The following is a 24307-nucleotide window of genomic DNA, read 5'->3' on the forward strand; positions in this document are numbered from 1 at the left end:
CTTGTATATGCAATAATGTGATGTTATAGATTCAAGTGCAAGCTAATAAAGTGGCTCTTGAAGTGGCCCACTTGCAAGTGCTTCTAGATCACTGGGGTAACACCCCTTGTATGGTTGCTAGGATTTCATCGGACCCTTCTACCTTTGACGACCATTCATCGACCTATGGCCATCAGCATGGTCACAACTCTTTCGTTGGTGGCTCTTGCACACCTCGCTCTCAGGCTCCTTGATGCCATTCTATTTGAGGGAGAGACTTTCCGCGACACTGCTCTACCTGTGGGTGGCTTGCGAGTGGCAGTGCTTTTTTGGCTCCTAATGGTTCTGGTTGGTCGACTTCTGTTTGGCCTAGTTCTTCTAAAGGGTTTCCCTGACTTTCTCTCGCAATTTCTTCAGTGAGAGAAGATAAAGATGATAAAGAAGAGGATGTTGAGGATGGGTGGTCTCTTCCTGACCCACCCCCTGACCCCGCTGATGTATGGGGTAAAAAAGATGACATGGATCCGCATCCTCCTTTTACTGCTACTGCTTTAGCCGCTTAGGCTTTTTTGGATGTTTCTAGATTTCCGAGCTAGGCCATATTTTTTGGTTGATTCTAGGCTATGCCCGTATAACTCTCGAAGAGTGACTCTTTCCTCCCACTTTTTTTTGTGAATAGTGTACTCTTTTATACTTATTTTAATGAAAATACTTATTCATCAAAAAAAAAATTAAAATAAAAGAAAAAATAACACAATTTTCATCATTACAAAACTAGACTCTTCATGCTAAATATTTGAAAAAAAATAAAAATCAATATATATTTATAAAAAAACTTTAAATATAAACGAATAATCTTTAACTTAAAATTTAAATTAAAAATTATATATTATCATATAATTTAATATTTTCAAATATAAATTATTATAATAACTATTTTTATTGAAACATTAATTTTGAAAATCATATCTAATAGTTGTATTTAAATAGAAATGCCCTTCACTAAGTTCTATAAATATTGGCTCATTGTAATACTCAAACATAACATTCTATAATTCAATTTATATTAAATTAAGTCCTTTAGAAACCAAAAAAACAAAAACAAAATTGTCTATGCCCACAATGCCAAAAAGTAATAAAAATAAATAAACAACTTATCACATATAGTTTTAATAAACTTGTACTATTGAAATATATATATATATTCAATATTCCTATATACTATAAAGTACCAATCCATCTCATAAACTATAAAAAAAATTACATTTATATTCGACCATTAAAAAAAAATGATATAATAGAGCTGGTCCAAAACATGCCACTTATAATATATTTGTTCTAGTAGTAATTATTATATGATTTGCTGACTCATCCCATTTAAGTGTGGAATGAGATGGTTTATTAGAGGCCACTCATTTATATCGAGAAATCCTTTTGGAATTCACCTAGAAAATCAAATAAAGTTGATTGTACACTTTTGTCTTTGATGGGTGTGAATCATTTCTTCAATATTCTTTCCATAATAATATTCAATCAATAGATACCTAGCTTGTCTATATGCTAGTAAACAAACAAACTGTTTTGCTATTGTGACTACTCTATAAGTGGAATATAATTTGAAAATAATAGTTTATAATAATTAATTAAAGGATTGATATAATTAATGAATAAATAAAATTACAATCATTCATATTTATTATTAAAATTTATTAAGTTGTTATGTTTAATTAATAATTTGTATATTTTAATTTAACAAGATTTTATTTGTCTATTTAGTATCGTTTTTTATGGAATTAGTAGTATAAGATGTAGATACATGTGAGAGAGATTAGAGTACGACATCAAAGTCCATGAGTTTGTGCTAATTTTCTAGCATGAAGTGTATGTTTTGCTTCAACATGAAACTTTGTTTTAACTTACATGTACTTAATTTTTTTTAGCTTAATCTTGATCTGATATGGCCAATCTCTATATCTTTAAGGAATCTCTATGTAGCACTAAAATGATTGCTTATCAATTCTCGAGTCACAAATGATTAAATCAATTGATTTTTTATAGATTTCAACAAAATTGAGGCCATCACTTAAACCAATTTCAAACTATCATTGGCCTCCATATTACTCACCATAAAGTTTTTTATTAGTTCACTTGTTGATAATTAATCACGTGTCTCCAAAATCATAAGTCACTTAACAAAATGAAAAGATGACTTGCTTAACTCATTCTCAAGTGTATGGACACTACTTGCATTGGTAACTTTTGTCCGCAATGATGGTCTAATATCCCCATTTCCCAAAAGTGAGTGAGTTGTCTGTGTTGTGTTTGCATTAATCTTGATCTAATATGTGAGAAAGCACACTATACAATTTACCTCTATATCAATGGCTTAATTGACAAAGCATTGTAAATATAATATAAACCTTCAAACCATTTCATAGTCTCGGAATAATAATAAAATGGTTTACTTGAATCATTAATGAAACAAACCATTGGGTATGACATTATTTGGAGTACAAATATTGTTCAAAGCTTGGTGAAATGCTCTCTTTGAACTATTTGCAAGTGTTTAATGCATCAAACACTTGAAAATAAACATAGTTAGTTGCAATTGAAAATCTCATGTTATAGTGCCTATTAACTTGCATGTTAGCACATTCTTTGATTTCCAACCAAAATCACAAGGTTAGTGTGTTGAAAATTTTTAAGACCAAATATATCTACCAAAAATTTATATAATTAAAATTTATTGTGAACATGAATTAAACAAAACATCAAACTTAAACTCATCAATGTAGATCTTACTATCAATCAATGACTCTTTACCCATCAACCCAACCTTTTTAATAGTGCAATTATGTCTAGAACCAACTTCAAAAGTGCATTCAATATCCTTTACCACATTATTTCACGGTATTTCAAGTGAGATATTAGCATTCTTAATATCAATTCCTTTAGTGGATTTTTTTTCAAATGAAGCTCCCAACAAGATGATTCTTCAAGACCATTTTTACCACAATGGTTAGAATGTGCATGCTTGTAATGGAGTTTAATTTTTTGTTCTTTTAGCAAAGATTTCATTAGATTTCAAAAATGAAGAACTAACATCTACCTTATACATTTCAACTAGTGAATAGAAAGAAATACAATCATATAATGATGATTAAAAGAACTCTTATAAAGTTCATTAGAATTTATTCATCATTTTTCATTTGAATAATCGTTTTATTAAATTTTCTAGTGTATTCTTGTACATTTTGACTTTATTTTCTTTATTTTTTTAATTATACACATGCTTCTCCTTTATGACAAACACAATAAAAATTATTTATTGATTAACCTCTTAAATTGATCCCAAGAATTTATAGAAGCATGTTTCTTTAGTGTCATGGATTATGGATTATTGGTAGATAATAAATTATCATTGGCCCTTGTTTCATTTAATTACTTAGTTGTATAAAGTCGTTCATAGTAACAAGTATTACTAGGTCAATTAGTCAATTATCAAAGTAATTGTTTGTGTCATTTTTTTGGTCCACTAATAATTAGCATATATAGATTTGCAACCAACTTAACTAGTGAATTTTAATCTATAGATCTTTGAAAGTGATCTTATTTAGTAGTGCATCATTTTCACATAGGAAATCTTACATGTGAATGGTGGGTTGATGTGATTTAAAAAAATTAAAAATATGACATGATATGTTTTGATTAACTTCCATAGATCTAGGGATGAAGAGAGTGGGTATAACGTGGTGTTAAGATTCATATAAGACTACAATAGTAACCTATAGAATTTGTTTTTGAATAAAAAAGCAGTGTTAACTAGGGTGTTGACCCTTAACATAGTCATAGACTATCAAAAAGAAAAGCCCACAGGCAGAAAAAATAGCACATCGGAGCAAGTTCGGGACTAACAAGGTCGAACAAAGGAAACTTGTCCAACCTTCAACAACACAAACCCAACTCAAGGAGGGGTGTGGACACCTGATCCTTGGGGGGGCAGGGAGGACATCCCCTTCCATCTGCGACAAACAATAGTCTAGATGATACTGTTACGGGGCCATCAAGGGAATGACCAAGCGGTAAGGATCTTGCTTGTAATCCATTAGTAAAGCTAGTAGCAGGTTGCTGCGAGGCAACAACCGGTTGTTTTAGAACAAGAGTTAGTTGCAGAATAGAAGGGTGTTGCAGAGCATCAAGAGCAGGACCAGTAGGTGTAGATCGAAGCTGCAAATCAGAGGCAACAGGGTCCATCAGGATAGGAGGAGCCAAAATGGTGGAATTGACAGCAACATCAGTAGTAGTAGAAGGCACCTCATCCTCCTAAGAGGAACCATCCAAATTAGATTCAACAACATAGATGGTCAAGTGATCAATAGTAAAATACTTCCACCAAGTACTAGCACCTTTGTGGCATGAGATAGAGCAGTCCAAAGCAAGATGGCCTATAGAGAAATATTTTCGACAATGGAAGGGAAGACCCTCAAAACCTAACAGTTGTGTCCACGGTCGATCTCCAACCATAAGAACTACATCTCCCGGGAGAGGCAAAGAGATGTCAATATCAACTAGGATGTGAGCAAAGGTAGTGTGGCCCATAGAAGAGGTGGCATCATCCACTTTAAGAAATGACCTAAAGAGTTACCAATAGCCTCATAGCAAGAAAGCTCCCAAAAATGAAGAGGGAGATTCGGAAGGCGAACCCAAACTGGACACACATTAAGCAGTTTAGTGAGAGGGTTAACAAAAGTTTTCCAAGGCTTAATAGAGAGGGAGTGAACTCACCAAGCCTACAACTTGCCCAAAACCAAATCCCTATCAGCTGAAGAAGTAAAAGAAGCAATAAAAAAGCCTTTAGCACAAGGAAAAAGCTCAATATTATGTGCTACCAAAGGCCTCCAAGAGTCACTCACCCAACGATGGAGGTCAGGAAGTAAAGGGCAGAGCCCAACGAATCTGCAAACTAAAGCACAACGTTGGTAGAACCGAATGTTGTCCACAACTTCCTGCCCACAAACCACCAGGGGGAGGATTTGGCACAGGGAAGAGGACGAACTCCTTTGGAGGGTTGGGCAGTAGATCTAGCCACACGAGAAAAGATATGCTTTCCATCAAATGAAGGCCTGGATGAAACCTTAGCACTTGTAGTAGACGGTTGAGAACCATCACTATGAGCTAAAGAGTCAACAACAGTAGCACTCCTCGGAAGGGCATCCACGAAAGGGGGACACAAACCATCCTATGAAAGGGAAGCACCCATGCAGGGAGCACTAGAACCACTCCCAGCAAGCGGTAAGACCACCGAAGGAATAGGGGAGTCATAGGGATCAACACACACCGGAGGAGGCAGCGCACAAGTAGTGACAGTCGGGTCCCCAGAGAAGCCAGCGCCCAAAGGAGGAGGAATCAGAGCCAACGAGGATGAAGGAGGGCCACCACACCCAGACAAAGAAGAGGCACCACATCCATGCAATAGTCAAATTGCAGAGGCAAAAACAGGAGCCAAAGAAGTCATTTCAACAAAAAAAAATTATCTTCTATAGAATTTGTTGGTGGGCCTAGTTTATTTATTTATTGAAGGCATCCACATTTTCGTTTCTCCTAAATAATATAATGATTTGTTGTTTAACATCTACATGACATATTTTGATCATATTTATAGATATATAAACCATGAAATAAGTAAAAGTAGATTTTTAAATGTTTTGATAAAATGGTGGGCCTACTTTATTTAAGTCAATGTTGATCAACAATACTATTTTCATAGTTATCAAGAAAACGAATATACTGACAATATTATTAGTATGTTGGTGCATTAAATGATGAACCTTTAAAATAAGTGACATGAAACCTTTCTATTGGCATCAAAAGGTTTATAGATGGTAGAGGTTCATGTATTTGAATTGATCAAATTATGTCTATTATATTTTTATTATGTAATTACATAAATTTATTAGTCACTTTTTCTATTGTAACATATTGGTTAGATCTACATAGCATTTGATTGAGTGTACAAGAAATTTACATGTGTTTGACCAATGATCAACATGTGAAAAACATTGACATGGATTCTACTAGTCATATCACCTTACTAGTCTTGTTTTGTAAAAATCTATCAAAACCTTATCTAATTCAACTATGATTTTTAATCTAGATGGGTTAGATGCATGAACGTGTCTTCTTGGGTGATCTTAATATCACTTATTATTTAGCTTGATATGTGCAATAGATATAATAATTCATTTGAGTATTTATCTAAGCTATTATTTATTAAAAATAATGAATTAGTTAAACTAGTGAAAGGTAATTGATTGATATACTAAAAAAAATTATTTAAATTTTGAAAAGAATGTATTCTGTGTTTGGAAATCTATGTTTTAAAGAATTTTTAAGTAGAAATAAAATGAGAAAAAAAAAAGAGAAAGAAATCAAGAAAAAAAGTGTATTATTTTATAGGACCATATGAAAAATAAAAAGGGCTTTATTTTCATTCATGCATATGCATGTTATAAAATAAAGATTTAAAATTTGATTGAAAAAACTCTCATTTGAAAGAAATTTAGATTCTATTGCTTATATTAGAATTTTAGAAGGAAAGGAATTACAACGCTTGAATTCTTGAGGTAATATCCTTCTTGTTTGTGATTATTAAAAGAAATTTTAATTTGAAATTTGAAATTTTATATTTATTTTTTAAAATGAAATTTCTTAAAAGAAAGTATTTTTTAAAATTGAAAAAGATTGTGAAAAATGTGTTGTTGGGTAGGAGTAGGTCAAGAAGGTTTTCTTATATTTTGGATTTTTTATGTTTATTTTTTATCAAACTATGTGAATTCATCAAAATTTATGTGATTTGGAAAGAATGTTGCTAGGAGGTATTAGACCAAGAGGGTATCTTTAGAATTTTGATTTGTAAATTTTGAAAAAAAAATACTTGAAGATTCATTGGTTGTTCTTGGTTATTTTGGAAAATTAGTTATTTTTATTTTGTTAAATTTTTGGGAATTTTGAAAAGTGTTTAATATGTGGAATTGTGTATTCTTCCATGCATTTGATCGCTTTGTACTTTGGGATACAATTTTTCATGGAAAATATTCTTTGAATATACTCTCAATCTCTTTGAGAAAATTTCATCCGAAATTATTCTCAAACTCATGGAATAAATAGTCCCTTAAATCATTCTCAAGTTCTTGAGGAAAGTTGATACCTGAATTGTATAGGATAGGGGATGACTATAGGAGGCCTGAAGTGACCTATTGCCAATCTTGTGGGATAAGGTTTGGAGGCAACATGCTATATAAGAATTGCTTAAAATATGTAATCAATGGTGTCAAAACACCCAAATCACAGGATGACATTGGATGCAATGAGATAAAGAAGCCTTGCTTGAATTGTAAATTGTGTGATGAAATTTGAATTTAAGAACTTAATTATGTAAACTTAAAAATGGATCTAGGTAGGATGTGCATGCTAAAGAAGCATCCCTCTACCTAAGAGTATTGTTGAGAGTCTTGAAGAAGCATCCTGACTACATTTTATTAATAACTATCCATGATGTGTTTGCTTACTTAATACCTTGTGGTCTATTTCACTTTCTAGCTTGGTTTTAAAGAACTAAGAGAAAGTCCACTCCTTGGATGCTTTAGCTACACTTTTTTTTTTCGTTGTTGATTGGATTGTGTGTATCCAATCTTTGTTGAGATAAACTATGCATTTAAGACAATATTGTGTGATTGTTGTTGACTTCCTTGAGTCTCTTGTTTGCTTGTGTGAACAACTTTATACTCTTGTGTGAGGGTGCTTCCCTTCTTGAGACTTGTGTATCTGTATAAGCTTGGCCATGGAAATTATTTGTAGTGTCCTAAATTGTACTCACCTACAATTTTTTCCTCACTTAGGCCTCACCTTTGCATTTTATCTTCCAAGGCCTGATTACAATATAGATTATTCTCACACTAACCATCTACTTCACATTTTCATCAATTTTCTAGGTTAGCCCTTAGTTTGGAGTCCTAATTTCTAGGACCAGGACGTACCACACCCTGATCCCAAATCAAGACTAGGACGTACCACACCATGGTCCTAAATAAGGACTAGGCGTATATGCCCTAGGCCTCTTAAATTGGCCCCCTATAATAGTCATCTTTGATGAGTGGGAAAACTAGCCCCATGTCAGCCTATTGTGGAAATTTTAATTGGATTTTCGACAAGAAAGTATAAAAGGAATTCTACCCCTCTCATTTTAAACCTAAAAAATTGAAGTCGAGATCTACACTAGAAAATTCAAGTGAGCAATCAATTTGTCTTTCATCAAGCATTGGAGCATAATTGAAGTCAAGATTCAAGCATTGGAGATGGCATTCATGTTCTATGTTTTATGAAGACAACCTACATGAAACCCTAATTCCTTTGTGGAGACAAACAAAAATTCATTTCAAGGCATATCATTAGTGTTACAATCATTTTCAACCTTTCCTCAAAAGGAAAGTATTTTACTGTAGTCTTTCATTTACATTATCAATTTAATTTCATGGTTAATTCTAAAATCGAGGTTTGACCTAAGGCAAACCTGTATTCCCAACATATTTCCCCTTTTCTCGGTGTGTAGGAATAGGTATAGAGTTGTAATCAAGAAGACCAACCAAATTCATAGAGACAAACAGGTTCATTTTTCGATGATGAGAAATTCAAAGGAAAAAGGCGAATTGATACTACTTGGTCTTGAAAAATCAGCCCAAAATTCTGGGGATCAATCCAAAGTATATTCTTTTGCTCAAATCTAGGTTTGTGGCTCCATACGACATTTGTAGCTTACTGTTTTTGTCACATTGCTTTAATAGTTCACTATCTTGCCCTAATTTTCAACAACTCAATTCAAATCAATTTAAGGAGGAGATATCCCTACCAAAGGAGCCTAGAATTTGATTAGAATCTTGGTATTTCAAGGCTAGATCTATTAGATTCTTCTCCTCCCAAATGTGATGGTTAATTAGGCCATTTAGTGGTTTTATTAGTTTAATTTAACCTTAACCCTAATTTTTCACCATTATATTTTGGTGAACCTGACTTCTTGCACCTTAATTTTTGATTCATTGTCTCAGATTTGATTGTTTATGCATTTTAAAATTCAAATTTGCACTCATAAGTTTCATTTTCAATTGAATTACATAGATTTAGATGTTAAATTCATAAAAACCCTAATTTATAATTCTAAAATTTACTTGTGGGTTGCATAATTTTTCAAGTCTATTTTCAAATCTGATCTTTATGACATGTTCACAATTCAAATTGCTTAATTAATTGGTTAATCAATCTTTTTTACAAAAAAATGTGTTGTTTAATCACAATTTTCAATTTGTGCATTTAAATTTCCCTCATTTGCGCATGAGTTTTGTTACTATTAGTCCTACCTACAATATTCCCGTGAGAAGAAGTTATAGAAATCAAGGCTTCCCAAGATTTAACTCTGAAGGATATGGAGCTTAATTTTGATAATTTATTTCATGAGAATGTTGGTGCTTCCTCCAACCCAAAAAATGACATCATTTATCCCCAATCTCTTCATGTAATTCTCATGATGTTGATGAATCACTAAATAGGGTTACTGTTGACCAATTGAAGAAGATTTATAATCAATTTGAAAATCTTCCACAATGGATGAGTAAACAATACTTAAAAAGTGAGGCAATCCCATTGATTGAAGAATCAAAAAGAATTGTGCAAAGTGATAAAAATGATGTTGATTTGTTATGTGGCCTTGCTCATAGTGTTGACACTAATATCATGCCAATCAAAAGTTGTTCCAAAGTCCTTCATTACTTTCAACCCATTAGTCAAGTCAATCATTCCATTCCTATGCATGCATCCTCGCCTACATTTAAATCTTTTATCATGACTACTTCTGCACAAAATGTTAATTTCCTACACATGTTAGTCATGGGGGCACTCTCAGTAATCAATACTCTTGCATACCTCCTTCAGTAAGTCTTTCATTTCTATCCCAATCATCTCCCATACCCGCATAACATAATGTTCCACCTCCTTATTCCCAACCTCCACCTACATACAACAATGTTACTCCTCCATCACAATCCAATATGTCCAATTTCAATCCATCCTCTGAAGCAACCATTAACAATCTACCCCAAATTGTTGCATCCCTACAACAACAATTGGCTTCCATTAATCAATCCAATTTTAATGTGCCCACATTTGACATAGCAAGCCCATTATCTAATGACATTGTCTGTGTTTCTCCTTCTAAACATATGGAAGTCCCTCAATTGGAGTTGTACAATGGAAAAGGTGATCCCTTGACTCATGTGAAAACATTTCAAACTTTGTTTAGTGATTTTTCTCATGACCATAGCCTTGTGGCTAAATTGTTTACTCAAACCTTTAGGGATAATTGCAATGGTATTTTTATTTGTCTCCTTATTCTGTTACATCAGTTCAACAATTGGCTAATACTTTCATTCAACAATTTCACAATAATACTAGTCCTAAAATTAAATTGACTGATTTTATTCATTGTAAGCAAGGAATTAAAGAAAAAGTGATTAATTTTATTGGTAGATATAAACATTTGTATTCTCAAATTGCTTATCCTATGCCTGATCATGATGTTTAAAGAATTTTTATTGCTAATCTATAAAAAGATATTATGGATAAGCTTCTATTTTTTGAGTTTACTTCCTTTATGCAAGTGTGTGTAGTGCTTCATAATTATCAGCTTCAAGTGAGTCAATTTGAATCATCCCCTACAATGGCACCGGTTGATAAGAATGAGAGTGCTTGACAATATTTTGTGAAGTATAAACTGAACAAAGGATACATCAAGATAAATGACAACATTAATACTCAAGTGGCAACCATGACATCAGGTGTGGTCCCTTTATCCAAATACTTTAGAAAATATTTTACTCCTCTTTTTGAGTCTTTGCATAGTATAATGTTGAGGTTGATAAATACTGATACGTTGAAACTTACTCCCATCAAGCCAATTGATACCTCCAAACCTTTGTCATCTTATCAAGATCCCAAAGCCTTTTGCCAATATCACCATCAACCTGATCATGATACTGAGAAGAGTTATACTTTAAGGAGTAAGATTCAAGACTTCATCGATAATAATACCATATTCATAGCTGGTGTGGATGACAAAGGAAATAAAAATTGTAGCTTCTCCTAATCAAAATCTTCAAATCTTCGCCCTCTTCTAATGTTGTTGAGTCCAAGTCTCTTTCCTTTTCTCTCGATGACCTTGGTATTGAGTCTAATAATGTTATGAATCTTGTTGACAAACCTACACCTCCTAGAGACATGTAGTACCTTTGATCCTAGTGAGATTATTGTTGCACCTAATGGCCCATTATATATCACTATGAATATCAAAGAAAAACTCTCACACAGAGTGTTCATTGATCCAGTGTGTATGGTGAATGTGATCGTTGAAGAATATCTTTAGATTTTACTAATACATCAAGTAACATATGATAAATCTGATGTTATGGTCAAGGTGTATGATGGTTTCTCTTGCCCTCATATTGGCTCTATTACTCTCACTGTTGAGGTTGGTACTAAGTGCTTAGATGTGACTTTTGCTACCATTCCTACATCAGATCAATTTTGTGTGAAGTTGGGACATCCTTGGCTCTCTTCAATGAAAGTTGCCCCTTCTACTATTCATAAATGTATGAAAATCCCTCATAATGGCACTATCATAATAATTATTCATAGCCTTTACCAACCCATGATGAAGCGTGAAAACTTCACCCTTGATTATGTTTGGCCTAAACAAATTGAGCCTCTTAAGCCTTCAAAAGATCTCATTTTTCTATCTTATTGTAGCGTCGTAAATTGTACGCACTTGCTAGGGTGGTACAATTTCACACCTAGTTTAGCACCCGCCTTAGTGCATTTTACATTTTGCATTGCATTTCTCCTTTAGCACTTAATTAATCAAATTAATTAGGTCTAAGGTCCTATTTCATCGTCTTCTACATCATAAAGTTGGGCCCTTTCGTTAAAGCGTGCCCTTTTCATTTTATTCCTCCAATACATCACTCAATCAAAAACCCTAATTAAGTCCTATTTCGAAATTGGGGGCTTGATTTCGGGGGTCAAAACATCTCGAAATCACCTGTAACTTCGGGATTCTCTCTAAAATCATCATATCCGACGGCCCTGAAAATTTGGTGAAAAGTTGTCAGGATCGTGGCGCCCGGAGTGCACATGGTCCCGGACATTTTTCTCAAAATTTTAGGAGCACAATCCAATCATAAAATAAAGCTTAACCCCAAGAAATTGGCGGGATATTCAATCTCTAGGTCGGCCAAAAGATGAAATTTTGATCTAGGGTTTCCTACATAAGAGCTCTCTTTCTTCATTTGAGGGGATCGGATTTTTGTTTTCAGGAACCTCATATGCAACGAAAGAGCAGATCTTTGAAGACTTCAACAACATTCAACATTCCTCTATCAAGCACTTATCAAATTCATTCATTCACTTAGGGCTTGGAAGGCATTGAAGAACAATAGGAGATTACCGATTGAAGATTGGCTTGTACCCCTCCCTTGAGGGTTGGGTATGATTTCATGTCTTTGCATAAGCTTCAATATATCATTTATTCATGCTTTAGATCACTTTGCATCTTGATTTAGAGCATTTACATTGTCATTTACAAGCAATTAGGGTTTACTTTTTAGGTTGCTCTAGTTTACTTTCTTGCATTTTAGGACCTTGCACACACACTAGGTCTGCACACACAATACATTTTACAAAACAACTTGGCTATTCGTGGAGGTGGAAATCACCAAAGTGGGGGTTTGACTAAGGCAAAACCCTATATAGCCGCCCATACACCCTTTTCAGATATCAGTGCAGGTTTCGGGACTCGGACGACGCCGCAGGATACAGATCCGGAGAGAACAGGTCGAGACAACACTCTGCATTAAATTGCAGAGCAAAAGACTGGGACAGGGGCGCTGGGTGCCCTGGTCCTGCCAGGATAGGGGCGCTGGGTGCCCTAGTCCCTGGGACAGAGGCGCTGAGTACCTTGGTCCTTCGGACAGACAACATTTCTGACAGCTTCCGACAGTGTTCCAGAGTGTAAAACAGCAGTTTCCGGTGCAGTTTTCAGGATAGAATCAGGATAGTGGCGCCCGCGCCCCCATCCCAAACATTTTCAGTCCGATTTTGACTCCGGGTACACATCTGCATTCTTATTTCATCCTTGTATTTATAGTTGTTCATTGTTTAATCTCAATTCTGCAATCTTGTTATTCGCTTGTATATGCATTTTGGGATTAGGACTTGAACTTGCATCATTTTATCTTTCGATTTCGACAAGGGAATAGAAATCCTAATAGATATCCTATGGCTCTCTCTTTCACAAAAAGAAGTAGCCAATTGTGTGATATCTCTAGGCTCTTTTGTATTCCGTAATGTGTGTCAAAAGGTAGGATTAGGGCATGTTAACCTAGTCTCGCTTTTTCCCCTACACATTTTGGTGAACCCGACATGTTTCTATCATTGTTTCCTCTTGCATTGCATTTGTTAGATCTAGATCTAGATTTAGTGTGTTTCCATTTCATTTTCATTAAAAAGAAAAAAAAAAAAAAAGAAAGTGTGTTTCTTTGCATTGTGTGTTTAAATTTTATGCAACCTTTATTTCAAAATGTTAGATTTTTATTTGCAAAATGTTCATGCTTTTGATGATTATTATGAGTATAGCCAAGACAAATTAGATGAAGCTTTAGATGAGTTTTTAAACCCTAAAGATGCCAAACCTTTATTTTACCAAAAACTCATAAACCTTGTTACTATGCCATTTAGGTGTGATGAGAAAGATAAGTCGAATGATTCCTCTCAAGGATACATTCCTATCAACTCTTCCCCTGAATCTAGTAACATGATTGTTTTCAATAATCCCCTCTATGAGGAGATGTCTCCTTTTGAATCAAAAGATAAACCTTTTAACCGATATGATCATGCTTTGTTGGATGATGCTCTTGATGACTTTGTGGCTTTATCGAAATCTTTAGACAAGAACAAGACTGCTAAATTGGTTAACATGATAAACTTGAATGAGTATAATAAGATCTCTTTGAAGTCCAAGGTGCTTATCCTTCTCCCACCTTTCAAGTTCCTAAATCACCTCTCCTTACTGTTCAAGGAGGGTATGATCATGATTCCTTTCGTACCCCGAATAAACTAATTATCACCGTGCAAGGAAGAAAACCTATAAGTCCTTATAGTTATGCCAAGCAAATAACTAGAGAGAGTTATCATGCGGTTGCCCATACTTATCATACTAGAAACAATAGGCAACCTAATCCTCCTCCTGTTATTCCAGTTTCTCTTCCTAATCCTCGACCAATTCTTCCACAAGCTCCCCGTATCTCGCAAGTTATGGGTAAGGAATATGATCTCATAGAACAACTTAAAGCTACCCCTGCTAAGATATCCCTTTGGGATTTGATTCAAAATTCTTCCGCTCATCATGGAATGTTACAAGATGCCTTGAAAGATTTGAATGTTCCTCCACCAAATACATCTAGTAATATAGCATCTTTGGTTAACTCTATGATGAATCCTAAAGCTCAAATTGTGTTTACCCAAGATGAGTTGCCTACTAGTGAAATTCAACAACAATATGATCCCTTGATGATTGTGGTTATCATGAAAGACACTGCTATAAGACGAACACTAGTAGATAATGGCTCTGGCCTTAATGTGTGTAGCATTAATCTATTGCATAAGATGAATGTGGATACGTCTCTTATTGAGCCTGACTCTCGTCCCATTCGTGGCTTTGACAATGTGGCTAAGACTTCATTAGGTATTATCACCCTACCTCTCACAGTGGGACCTGTTACTTTACCTACTCCTATCCATGTTATGTCGGGAAATTTAACATATAACTTGTTATTAGGGAGGCCTTGGATTCACAGCATGCAAGCTGTCCCCTCTACATTGCATAGACAAGTTAAATTCATCTATAACAATAAAACATATACCTTGATAGGTGATACTAATTTCCAAGCTTGTCTACAAACATCTACTTCCAAAGGGGGTTCTTCTAAGCCATCCTTGTCTAGTGATGACTCTTTAAACAAGAAACCTATCGATGAATCCTCGCTCTCTGATGATCAAAATTCTTTGGATGAGTTTGGAGCTCCTGAAAAAGATTCTTCTCGACTTGAAACTACACATAAGAAGGATTTTGATCCTGAGAAGATCCTCGAAGAAGACGATTGGGGATCTCTTGATTTTAATCCCACCTTTGTGGGTGAATATAAGGTTCCTTCTAGAGAGCTTAAAGTTGAAAAGAAGGAAGAAGCTAAAAATCAATCAATCTTACCTGAACCTATGAGTAATAATTGTGTGGCCGCTTCTCAAACTTCTTCTCCTCACACCTCTAATTATGAAGAGTTTGATTCTTTGTCTTGTGAAAAACCACCTTCTCTTCCTGAAATGGCTGATCGTTATGGTCGTGGTTTTCGCATTTTTGCTAAGCATGGGTATCATGGAAAAGGTTGTGGTGCTCATGAACAAGGGATAAAAGTTCCTCTAGAGACTAATTTTCACAATTATGCCTTTGGACTTGGCTATAATCCCTGCAAACGTACTAAGGCTTCTAAAAGACCATGCATTAGTGTTAATACTATTTCTACATCTCTATCAATGCAACACCCTGAGTATGTTGATGGGGATCCTTCGGGTGACTGTGCTTTGGATGTCTTCCCTACCGATGATGCTTTAGCTGAGTTCTTGGGAGCCTATGACACTCTTCCTCGTTATCATCACAATAGGGGACTCCCTTATTGTTTGAACACTGAAGCCTACTTTGGAAAAGAAATTGATAATGATGAGATTGTGAAAGAATTCCCTCAGTTAAAGGATACTCCTCAACAAAGTAATCTTCTCATAAGTGACACCACTGATGTTAAGATGGACCCTTGCAATAAAGAGAAAGTTATTAAAATTGGGAAATGTTTGGATGAAGAGGAACAAAAACAATATGAAGATCTATTGCATGAATTCTCTGAGATCTTTGCTTGGACATACTCTGACATGCCTGGTATAGATCCTAAGATTGTCACTCATAATATTGTCTTAGTTCCCGATGCTAAGCCCGTGAAACAAAAGATTCAAAAAATGAATCCTAAGGTGGCTTTGCTTGTTAAGGCTAAGATTGAAAAGTTATTGGAGGCTGGATTTATCCACCCTATTGACTATTCCCCATGGATTTCAAATATTGTCGCTGTGGCTAAACCAGACAACAAAATAAGAATGTGTACTGACTTTCGGGATCTAAATAAGGCTTCTTTACAAGATGATTTTCCTCTTCCAAACATTGACATGATAGTTGATTCTACGGCAGGACATGCCTTGTTATCCTTCATGGATGGTTTTTCAGGATACAATCAAATTTTTATTAACCCTCAAGATCAATTCAAAACCACTTTCACCACTCCTTGGGGTATGTTTTGTTGGATAATGATGCCTTTCGGACTTAAAAATGCTGGTGCAACTTATCAACGAGCGATGACCCTTATCTTTCATGATTATATGCATAAGATTTTAGAGGATTATGTTGATGATATTTTAGCCAAATCCTTTCTTCGCATGGATCATATTAAAATCCTTCGTCAAATCTTTGAAAGAATTCGTAAATATCACATGCGCTTGAATCCCCGAAAATGTGTTTTTGGTGTGGATAGTGGAAAACTATTAGGATTCATAGTTTCGCATCGTGGGATTGAGGTGGACACTAAGAAAATAGATGCTATTGTCAACATGCCACCTCCTAGAAATGTGTCTCAACTTAAAAGCTTACAAGGAAAGATTCAAGCCATTCGTAGGTTCATGTCTCAACTTGCGGATCGTACCTTTCCTTTTACTCAACTCCTTAAAAAGGATATCACTTTTCAATGGAACGAGGATTGTCAGCAAGCATTTGAAGATTTAAAGGTGTATTTGGCTAGTCCTCCTATTCTTCAACCTGCTGAACTTTCTAAACCTTTCCTTCTGTATACAGCTGCTTCCTCTCATGCTCTCGCAGCATTGTTGGCACAACATGATAAAGATGGTAAGGAATGTCCGGTTTATTACATAAGTCGTACCTTACTCGATTATGAGACCCGATATTCTGTGATAAAAAGACAATGCTTGGCCTTGGTGTTTGCGACTCAGAAATTGAGACATTATCTTTTAAATTCAGAAGTCCACGTCATGGTAAAGTTTGATCCTTTGAAGCATCTTTTCTCTAAAACTGATTTATCAGGACGCCTAGCTAAGTGGGTTATGATGTTAACTGAATTTGACCTTAAATTTGTTTCACAAAGAGAAATTAAAGGACAAGCGTTGACCGATCACTTAGTTGAGGCCCCTTCACCTTTCTCCTTCCCTAACCCTGAGTCACTTCCTGATGACTTCATTCTTTCTATAGAGAAAGATGAAACTTGGGAGTTATACTTTGATGGCTCTAAGTGTTGTACGGGATCGGGGGCAGGTGTTGTTCTGATTTCTCCTACAAAGAAACCCATTCCCTTATCCTATCGTCTAAATTTCCTGTGTACCAATAACATTGCTGAGTATGAGGCTCTTATAGCGGGAATAAAAGCAGCCTTAGCTCTGAACATAAAACACATACATATTTATGGAGATTCTCAATTGATTATAAGACAAGTAACAGGAATATATCAAGCAAAACAAGACAAATTATCACAATATAAAGACCTTGCCATCTCTTTATTACAAAAATTTGATTCTTATACCATGGAACCTGTTCCTCGAAAAGATAATCGACATGCGGATGCAATGGCATGTGTGGCTTCTCTTGTGTCTTTAGAGGACCCTGTGGTTGATCTTAAATTTGTTATTCACAACCTTATTTCTCCAGCTATTGTAGACGATCCTAGTCTGGTAACATGTTGTGACTTTATAGACTCAGATGAATGGTACTCGCATATCGTAAGATATTTGACCGATGGTACCTTTCCTGATTCGGCTAATAGGAACACTAGGGCTAGAATCCACAAGCTGTCTGCTAGATATATTATTCTTTCTAATGTTCTTTATCGAAGGGGTTATGATGGTCTTCTCCTTCGCTGTCTTAACAAATTGGAAATCCCCGTTGCTCTTGAAGAGGCACATTCAGGTGCCTGTGGGGGGCATTTTGGAGGCAAATCCTTGGTTCACAGATTGCTTCGTATGGGATACTATTGGCAAACTATGCAGAAGGATTCCTTTTCATTTGTTAAGAAATGTCATCAATGTCAACAACACAATAATCTGATTCATGCTCCTGCCCAAGAACTTCATTCTCAAGTAGCTTCTTGGCCTTTCTCCACATGGGGTTTGGATCTTATTGGTAAAATCTCTCCTCCTTCATCTCAAGGACACACCTTCATTATAACCGCAACAGATTACTTTACGAAATGGGTAGAAGCTATTCCCCTTTGCTCTACCACTGCTGAAGTGATTTGTTAATTTCTTCTAGAAAATATCATTTCTCGATTCGGGATACCTTCTACTATAATCTCAGATAATGGGACATCATTTAAGAACAAGGACGTGAAGAAATTCCTCAGGAAGTATCATATCAAACATCAATTTTCTACACCATACTATCCTCAGTCAAATGGTCAAGCCGAATCATCCAATAAGATAATTGAACAAATTCTTCGCAAAACCATGAATAAGCATGGTAAGGATTGGAATAACCAGCTAATCTATGCTCTTTGGGCTTACCGAACGAGTGTACGAATTGCTACGGGAACTACTCCTTATAATCTTGTTTATGGTGCTGACGCTATTATGCCCTTAGAGTTAGAGATTCCATCACTTAGGGTTTCTCTCAAAGGTATAGTAGATGATGACTCTTATAGAGAACAACGACTTCAACAGCTTGAGATGCTTGATGAACAGCGTATAAACGCTCTTGAGCATATTCAAGCGTATCACAAAACTCTACAACGAAGCTATAATGATAAGGTTATTCAACATTCCTTCTCAATAGGTGACTTAGTCCTTTATGAGAATCAGCGCAATGTGAATGCCTTACCTGCAGAAAAGGGAAAATTTAGTCCTAATTGGCTTGGACCATATATCGTTATTGAGGATTATGGATCAGGTGCTTACAAAATAGCGGATGTAGACGGTACGCCTCTTAAAGAACCTATCAATGCTATGCACTTGCGTAGATATTATGCTTAATTCTTCATTCCTTATTTATCTTCTTTTCAGTTCTTCAACATTGGATAATATGTTAGTATCTCCTAATTAGAGAAAAATAGAATTAAATGTTATGGTGTTTAATCTATATTTCTTCGTTCTTGACAAGCGTGTCTCTTTACTTTATAGTTTGTCTTGAATTCATTTATGTAAATTGTAAAAGATTTACATTTCCATTATGCTAGCATATTATACAGTGTCTTTATGTGTTAAGTAGAATTGTATCATGTTGTGTTTAAGTTCAAAATTAAATCACATTAGTTATATAATTCTTAGACTTAATGCATATCTCTTCCCTATCATCAATGTAGTACTTGATTAAATATTTTAATTAAGTCACACATGTATCAATTTAATCATGGAGCATTGAGAAATCAATCACATGGAAATTAAATTCTGAACATACATGTACATTTACCAAATGTATTAGATTTAATCAAAGCAAAATATACATTGTTTTAAGTATTAAAGATAACACATTTGAGACAAAAGAGAAGCATGTATATATACATATATATGTGTGGATCGTATACAAATACAGGTCACTGTACATCCAAAATGTGACCTCTCCTACATCATAAAATCATCTCCTATCACTAGGGCTAGTGGCTGGAGAGTTTCGACTGGACGCTCCCTCCTGATCTGGCCGTGAAGGTGGACCCATGGGTGTGTAGCGCGATACAGACCGTGAGTGACTCCGAGAGGAACTCCTACGATCCCTATCCATAAGGATCATGCGATAGGTGGTAGCCTCGGCCTGAGCTGCTGCTAGATCTCACCACACCCGCTGAAGGTCCTCTAATAGGACTCTCTCTCTCTCCCTCCATATGTCTACCTGTACTCGGAATAGGGAAAACAAGTCCTCATGCCGACCCGCGTTCCCCTGAGACCTATAAGCAATCTGTGAGGAACTGGGGATCTGTGCTATCGTGGAAATGTCTGTCACTGCCTGCTGAATCAGGGAACGCCACTCCTGCACATTAGCTGTGGCAATAGAACAGATTTTTTGTTAGTACCATTCTATATCATCAAAACATTAATCAATTAATATAAACTTACTATACTTGGATCTCCCTCACGCCAGTAGGGATCATGATACGGTAGCATCTGTGACTGGGATCTACTAGGCTCCCCTCGCTTGACTAATCTGTGCACGATGGGTGTAGGCTGGATGGTACTAGGAACAGGTCTCCGTATCGCCTCATGTTCCCCCTGTTGGGGAATAAGAGGAGGATCCAGAGCTATGGTATCATCTCCTGAATGGTGGGGAGCTACATCCGACTCCTCCTCATCATCTCTATCCTCCTCCTCCTTGTCCTCCTCGTCATCCTCATCCTCGTCCTCATCCGCATCCTCACCTGCATCCTCCTCGTCCTCATCTCTATCTGTGTCCTCCTCCTCCTCCTCGGCACTGGGCTGATCGCCTGTAGGTGGATCAGGATCTCCCGCCTCCTCATGACCCTCTCCCTCCTCTGGCTCCTCTGACCTGGATCATTGGTCCTCATCTCGGTCTCCATGTCTCCATGGGCCTGGATGGCCTGTCGGGTGATCTGGTGGAAAGATAGGACCTGGATATGATCTCATAAACCATGAGACATACCTACGCTATGCTCTAGGCTCTATAGAGTAATCAGTGACTACATCCTGATCAGATCCTTCTATATCTGTAGTCTCGATGTCATCTATCATCGGTCTCGCTACTGCTCTAGGTCTGGGAAGGACCCGTGAGTGTCAAGTATAGATGGGCACATCGGCTGGAACACACTGCTCTAGCCCAAACTGCCTCCGTACTCGGTCGAAGTAGAATGGGACTATGATGTGTGAATATCATCCCTGCAGTAGGCGGTTCCTCTGTAAGCATGCTAACTGTCTCTCCATCCCATCCCATCCCATCTGTGCATCCGTAGGTAGGGTCTCCACACTGTCACCTCGACTGTCAGTCTATCAAAAATCACTCTCCAATATAGCAGATCTCCAAATCTCCACTCGCTGGTAAGTGGATAAGAAAACACCCTAGGTCGCTCGCTAGCCGTACTCAGCGGAAAGCTGACAGGCCTGGTGCATGTGAAGTGCTCTAAAATCCACACCTGCAGAAGTGTGCATGTCATCAAACTGCAGCCCTGTCCAAATACATACTCCTCAAGGTCATGATAGAGATGTGCAAGCATACTCCGACCCCAATCATACACTCTCCTGTGTCTCTCCATCGCTCTGATGCACCATGTGAGACCCCCATGCATATGCGTACCTCGCCCATTAGGGCAGACGACTAGTGCTATGATGGCGATCATAAGGTGTCTCAGAAGGGGTACCTCCCCTATAGGATGTAAGAGCCAGCTGACCATAATGCGACCTCTCGTCTCGCTCGGCATGACTCTCCCTATGCAATATACCTGCTCTCTCTGATGATCCTCCGCTGACCGATTGGTCGCATATGTAACAGTCACTCCTCTGATAGGAAGACGGAGTATACGATACACATCCTCGAGTGTAACCGTCAGCTCCCCTACTGGAAGATGAAATGTGCATGTGTCAGGATCCCATCGCTCCATCAATGCCATCAGCATCACAGGATGGAACTGAATGGCTGGCATGAGGAACACGTACCATAATCCCACGATCGATAATGTGTCTCTCTCTGCCTGAGTCACCTGCAGAATCTGATCTCGCAAACTGCGAAGAATATGTCCCGCTATATGCTCTCTCATGTATGGGAGACCCTGCAACATAAAAACATAACCGTAATCAGTACTCGATCATCAAAATCGCTCATGCAAACTGTCGAACATCGTATGCTAACCCTGAAACCCCTCGCCAAGCCCTGATTGGGACCATGGCGCCCTGAGGGGACCATGGCGCTCTGTCAGGGACCATGGCACCCTGGGGGGACCAGGGCACCCCACAGGGACCATGGCGCCTTGGGTGGGCCCCGAGTCAGCCTTTAGGGCCCACATACGATCACAGAAAAGTCAAAATGCGAAAAATCAAAAGTCAAACATTCAGTCAACTCACCTCGTCCAGTGGCTCGTCGTCGATCACGGCCTAGTGCAGGATCTCAATCCTCGTGGGACGCTCTGGTCGTCGTGAAGGCATGATGATGGCTATGTGGGCTCCGCTGCAATGAACAGTATTCAGAAATCAACAAAGTGACAAATGCAAATGTCACTTTCAAGGTATATACTTTCATTTGTTTATCTTTACTCTTGAAACCCTAATTTTCCTCTATCATTCATTTTATCATAACTTGGGTTTGGGAGATGCGATTTTCGAGCCGTTTGTTGTGTCGGAATCGTATTTTCATTCCCCTACTCTTGGGATATTCCAAAAAGTGCTCTGATGAAGCCTATTTAGTGAACGTCCCTCATCAATACTCTCTTACACAATTTGTCGTAAGTAAACATGCTACCCTGTTTCCCCTCCCTAATAAGCAAGTCGAAACAAGGGGGGGCATATAGCTACTCACAGATTTCATCACTTTCCTTAGTAAGCATTAGGTGATTTTGTGATCTAACGTGTGTTTTGTAGGGTGCGGTTCCTAACTGTGTACTGCAGATACCGCTGGGGGCTTCATCCGACAACTTATGGATATATCCTTTTTCAAATAATGTTTATTTTTTTGTACTTTAGCTTGCATATGCACGTAGTACTCATATGACCGCTAAAGTGGGGGCTAAATGTAGCGTCGTAAATTGTACGCACTTGCTAGGGTGGTACAATTTCACACCTAGTTTAGCACCCGCCTTAGTGCATTTTACATTTTGCATTACATTTCTCCTTTAGCACTTAATTAATCAAATTAATTAGGTCTAAGGTCCTATTTCATCGTCTTCTACATCATAAAGTTGGGCCCTTTCGTTAAAGCGTGCCCTTTTCATTTTATTCCTCCAATACATCACTCAATCAAAAACCCTAATTAAGTCCTATTTCAAACTTGGGGGCTTGATTTTGGGGGTCAAAACATCTCGAAATCACCTGTAACTTCGGGATTCTCTCTAAAATCATCATATCCGATGGCCCTGAAAATTTAGTGAAAAGTTGTCGGGACCGTGGCGCTCGGAGTGCACATGGTCCCGGACATTTTTCCCAAAATTTTAGGAGCACAATCCAATCATAAAATAAAGCTTAACCCCAAGAAATTGGCGGGATATTCAATCTCTAGGTCGGCCAAAAGATGACATTTCGATCTAGGGTTTCCTACATAAGAGCTCTCTTTCTTCATTTGAGGGGATCGGATTTTTGTTTTCAGGAACCTCATATGCAGTGAAAGAGCAGATCTTTGAAGACTTCAACAACATTCAACATCCCTCTATCAAGCACTTACCAAATTCATTCATTCACTTAGGGCTTGGAAGGCATTGAAGAACAATAGGAGATTACCGACTGAAGATTGGCTTGTACCCCTCCCTTGAGGGTTGGGTATGATTTCATGTTGTTTTCATGTCTTTGCATAAGCTTCAATATATCATTTATTCATGCTTTAGATCACTTTGCATCTTGATTTAGAGCATTTACATTGTCATTTACAAGCAATTAGGGTTTACTTTTCAGGTTGCTCTAGTTTGCTTTCTTGCATTTTAGGACCTTGCACACACACTAGGTCTGCACACACAATACATTTTACAAAACAACTTGGCTATTCGTGGAGGTGGAAATCACCGAAGCGGGGGTTTGACTAAGGCAAAACCCTATATAGCCACCCATACACCCTTTTCAGATATCAGTGCAGGTTTCGGGACTCGAACGACGCCGCAGGATACAAATCCGGAGAGAACAGGTCGAGACAGCACTCCGCATCAAATTGCAGAGCAAAAGACTGGGACAGGGGCGCTGGGCGCCCTGGTCCCTAGGATAGAGGCGCTGGGCGCCCTGGTCCTCCGGACAGACAGCATTTCCGACAGCTTCCAACAGTGTTCCAGAGTGTAAAACAGCAGTTTTCGGTGCAGGTTTCAGGACAGTGGCGCCCGCGCCCCCGTCCCGAACATTTTCAGTCCGATTTTGACTCCGGGTACACATCTACATTCTTATTTCATCCTTGTATTTACAGTTGTTCATTGTTTAATCTCAATTCTGCAATCTTGTTATTCGC

Source organism: Cryptomeria japonica, chromosome 4 (assembly GCF_030272615.1).
Source record: "Cryptomeria japonica chromosome 4, Sugi_1.0, whole genome shotgun sequence".
In the NCBI taxonomy this organism is placed as follows: domain Eukaryota; kingdom Viridiplantae; phylum Streptophyta; class Pinopsida; order Cupressales; family Cupressaceae; genus Cryptomeria; species Cryptomeria japonica.